General features: G+C 47.6%; 1 pseudogene; it reads left to right on the top strand.

Moving 5' to 3' along the window:
• The first annotated feature begins 369 nt into the window (after positions 1-369).
• Positions 370-608, top strand: LOC139235753 (U2 spliceosomal RNA; annotated as a pseudogene).
• The last annotated feature ends 3,659 nt before the right edge of the window (positions 609-4,267 follow it).

Below are 4,267 nucleotides of genomic sequence, written 5' to 3'. Positions count from 1 at the left end.
TCCACTGTGAAGACCGAAGCAAAATAACTGTTTAAGGTCTCAGCCATTTCCACATTTCGCATTATTAAATCCCCCTTCTCATCTTCTAAAGGGACCAACATTTACTTTAGTCACTCTTTTCCATTTTATATATCTGTAAAAGCTTTTACGATCTGTTTTTATGTTTTGCACAAGTTTACATTCGTAAACTATCTTTCCCTTCTTTATTGCTTTCTTTGCTGTCGTTTAAAATTTTCCCAATCTTCTACTTTCCCACTAACCTTGGCCACCTTATACGCATTGGTTTTTAATTTGATACTCTCCTTTGTTTCCTTGTTTATCCATGGCTGGTTATCCCATCTCTTACCACCTTTTTCACTGGAATATATTTTTGTTTCTCGGCCTTTTGGCTAAGATCATGCGTAACTGACCTGACAGGGGAGTAGCCACCATGACCTCCGGGTGGTTCTCCCTGGATCAGGAAGGTATATGCTTGCTTTTTTGGAAACAGGAGGTGGGTGGGGTGGCTTGACCCATCCACCTCCACGGAGGTGTGTGGGGGACCTGACCCATCCACCTCCATGGCACGAACCTGGTATTGCAGTACTTCCAGGAACGGTGCAGTGGCTCTAGGCCTTTTGGTTAAGAGCATTGGCGCAGAGTGATCCTTGGCGTGTGCAAGGTGACCTCTGGCGTTTGTGATTTGACAAAGAATTGGAACGATTGGCTACGAATTTCAAAAAAATATATATATATTTTTGTTGAGCACTATGAAACAGCTCCTTAAAAGTCCTCCACTGTTCCTCAATTGTGCCACCGTTTAGTCTGTGTTCCCAGTCTACTTTAGCCAACTCTGCCCTCGTCCCACTGTAGTCCCCTTTGTTTAAGCATAGTACGCTCGTTTGAGACACTATTTCCTCACCCTCAACCTGTATTACAAATTCAACCATACTGTGATCACTCATTCCTAGAGGATCTTTTATGAGGAGATCGTTTATTATTCCTGTCTCATTGCACAGGACCAGATCTAAGATAGCTTGCCCCCTTGTAGGTTCTGTAGCATACTGTTCTAAGAAACAATCCCGTATGCATTCTATGAATTCCTCCTCAAGGCTACCCCGTGTGATTTGATTTGACCAATCAATATGTAGGTTAAAATCCCCCATGATTACTGCTGTCTTTTTTCACATGCCTCCATTATTCCCTTGATTATTGTCAACCCTACTGTGAAGTTATTATTTGGGGGCCTATAAACTACGCCCATCAGTGACTTTTTCCCCTTACTATCTCTAATCTCCACTCACAATGATTCAACATTTTGTTCATTCGAGCCAATATCGTCTCTCACAACTGCCCTGATATCATCCTTTATTAACAGAACGAACACACCTCCTTTCCCTTCTTGTCTATCTTTCCGAATTGTCAAATACCCCCGTATGTTTAATTCCCAGTCTTGGCCACCCTGTAACCACGTTTCTGTAATGGCCACCAAATCATACCCATTTGTAATGATTTGTGCCGTCAACTCATTTACATTATTTCGAATGCTGCGTGCTTTTTGCTGGAGATTCTTAATACTAGTTTTTAAATCATGATTTTTAGTTTTTACCCCTCCTGCAGCCCCTTTATATTCATACATATTGTCCCTTCTTATCACCTTGTGGTTTACACTTCCACCAGTGCTACTCTGCTTTGTTGCCTCCTGGCTTTTGCATTCTTTCTTGCGGTTCTGTTCATCTGAGCTCTCACCCACTCTAACTAGCTCAGAGACCTCTGCTGGGTTCCCATCCCCCTGCCAAGCTAGCTTAAAGCCCTCCCAACTGTACTGTCAAAACCACCCGCGAAAACATTGGTCCCGTCGCTGTTGAGGTGTATCCTGTCCCGAATTGTACAGGTCCCACCTTCCCCAGAAGAAGTACCAATTGTTCAGGAAACTAAAGCACTCCCTCCTACACCAACCGGAGAGTGGAGAGCACCAACACCAACTGTCGCAGGAGAGAGAGTGGAGAGCACCAGCTCCAACTGTCACAGGACGAGAGAGTGGAGAGCACCAGCTCCAACTGTCGCAAGATAGAGAGAGGAGAGCACCAGTTCAAACTATCACAGGACATTAATATAGAACATTAATCTCCAGCGCAGATATAGGGGTTATTAAGATCAGCAGAAACAAACAATAACTGCCAGAATGAATATGGTTCAATACCCAAAGCAATCCTAGTAAATCCAGTTCTATTCACCAAGGCAGGATTGCAATGGTGGCGTATTTACCCAGTATGCACCACGTGCAAGAAAATGCCGAACCCAGACTTCAGGAGTTCAGTGCGCAGGCGCGTGTCCTGGCTGGGTTTGGAGCATTCGCGGCGAATGTAGTGGTGAAGGTGAAATGGGTAACATGCCCTCCACAGAAGCGCTCAATTTGAGCGGGTGGAGGGGAGCAATGGACCAGCGGGTGGCGTGGGAGGCTTCATAAACCAGCGGTGCCCGCCGCCAGCCCGGAATAAAAACCGGAATGTAGGCGGTTGCAGCTTCGGGTCTTTCTTCTGGTCACAGGCCCAGGCTAACGGCGGCCATCTTCGTGCAGGAAGCCGGGTTCAGTGCTCCGCCATATTGGTTCAGGAATAAAGTGAGCGATGACAGTGTCTGTTTGCAACCGGGTCCCAGTGGGTAAAGGAGTGTCAATGATATTTTATTCTCACTCTCCACACCTCGAATTTCTCACCATCTCCCCTAAAGGCGATGCTTAGTACCGACCTTGTGGTTTAAGTCCGACACAATTGTAATAGAGAAGGCCCAGAAATATTCACGCCTTGGGTTAGAATCCCCATGTTCAGTCCCAGGGTTAGAATCCCCATCTCATCATTATCATAGGCAGTCCCTCGGAACCGAGGAAAACTTGCTTCCACTCCTGAAGTGAGTTTATTGGCGGCTGTACAGTCGAATACGAGAGCCACAAATTCTGTCACAGGTGGGACAGATAGTCGTTGAGGGAAGTGGTGGGAGGGACTGGTTTGCCGCACGCTCTTTCCGCTGCCTGCGCTTGATTTCTGCATGCTCTCTGCATTGAGACTCGAGGTGCTCAGCGCCCTCCCGGAAGCACTTCCTCCACTTAGGGCGCTCTTTGACCAGGCACTCCTCGGTGTCAGTGGGGATGTCGCACTTAATCAGTGAGGCTTTGTGGGTGTCCTTGTAACGTTTCCGCTGCCCACCTTGGGCTCATTTACCATGAAAGACCTCCGCATAGAGCACTTGCTTTGGGAGTCTCATGTCTGGCATGCAAACTAATTTGCCTGCCCAGCGGAGCTGATCGAGTGTGGTCAGTGTTTCAATGTTGGGGATGTTAGCCTAGATGAACACGCTGATGTTGGTGTGCCTGTCGTCCCAGGGGATTTGTAGGATCTTGCGGAGACATCGTTGGTGATATATCTCCAGCGACTTGAGGTGTCTACTGTACATGGTCCATGTCTTGAGCCATTCAGGATGGTGGGTATTACTACAGCCCTGTAGACCATGAGCTTGGTGGTAGCTTTGAGGGCCTGGTCTTTGAGCACTCTTTTCCTCCGCTGGCTGAAGGCTGCACTGCCACACTGGAGGTGGTGTTGAATCTCCTCATCAATGTCGGCTTTTGTTGATAAGATGCTCCCGAGGTATGGGAAATGCTCCATGTTGTCGAGGGCCATGCCGTGGTTCTTGATGACTGGGTGGCAGTGTTGTACGTCGAGTACAGGCTGGTGGATGATCTTTGTCTTATGGCTATTTAGCGTCACGCCCATGCTTTCGTGTTCCTCAGTAAATTCATCGACTATATCCTGGAGTTCAGCGTCAGAATGTGCACAGACGCAGGCGTTGTCCACATACTGTAGCTCAACGACAGAGATTGTGGTTATCTTGGCCTTTGTACCAGAGGCGGCGAAGATTAAACAGCATCCTGCTGGTTCTGTAGTTTTGTTCCACTCCAGCAGAGAACTTGTTGACTGTGAGGTAGAGCGTGGCAGTGAGGAAGATTGAGAAGAGGATGGGAGCGATGATGCAGCCCTGTTTGACCCCGGTCCAGACATGGATTGTGTCTGTAATGGATCCGTTGGTAAGGATTATGGCCTGCATGTCGTCGTGGAGCAGGCGAAGGATGTTGACAAATTTTTGAGGGCATCCGAAATGGAGGAGAACGCTCCATAGAGTCTCATGGTTCACAGTGTCAAATCCCTTTGTAAGGTTGAAAAAGCCCATGTATAACGGCTGGCGCTGGTCCCTGCATTTTTCCTGCAGCTGTCGCGCTGCAGAGATCATGTCC

This window comes from Pristiophorus japonicus, chromosome 23, assembly GCF_044704955.1.
Source record: "Pristiophorus japonicus isolate sPriJap1 chromosome 23, sPriJap1.hap1, whole genome shotgun sequence".
NCBI lineage: Eukaryota > Metazoa > Chordata > Chondrichthyes > Pristiophoridae > Pristiophorus > Pristiophorus japonicus.
Note: the sequence above shows the minus strand (reverse complement) of the source record. Positions and strands in the feature narration are given on the sequence as shown.